This window comes from Penaeus monodon, chromosome 33 (genome assembly GCF_015228065.2).
Source record: "Penaeus monodon isolate SGIC_2016 chromosome 33, NSTDA_Pmon_1, whole genome shotgun sequence".
In the NCBI taxonomy this organism is placed as follows: domain Eukaryota; kingdom Metazoa; phylum Arthropoda; class Malacostraca; order Decapoda; family Penaeidae; genus Penaeus; species Penaeus monodon.
The window spans coordinates 30,790,563-30,790,855 of NC_051418.1; positions in this window are offsets into that span (position 1 = coordinate 30,790,563).

A 293-nucleotide genomic window follows, 5' to 3' on the forward strand; every position below is an offset into this window, starting at 1 on the left:
CCTTAATTTAAAGTAAAACCTAAAACTAAACCTCGCTTTCCTATTCTGTGGAAACGGCCCCAAAAGATTGATGATTTTTAGTCTTGTCAGAATCATAAAAACAAAAACGTCTGATAGAGAGAGGTTGCTTTGATTGTTAATATAAAAAAAAATAAAAAAGGGAGTCAGCAAACAAGCTACTTGGCGTGTCGAAGATATGACAGACAGACGTAAAAAGATATTATTCTCCTTACGAAAGAAACAGACGCACCTAGCATCTAGAATAGTCTTCAAGTAAACTTAGCTTGTTAGCC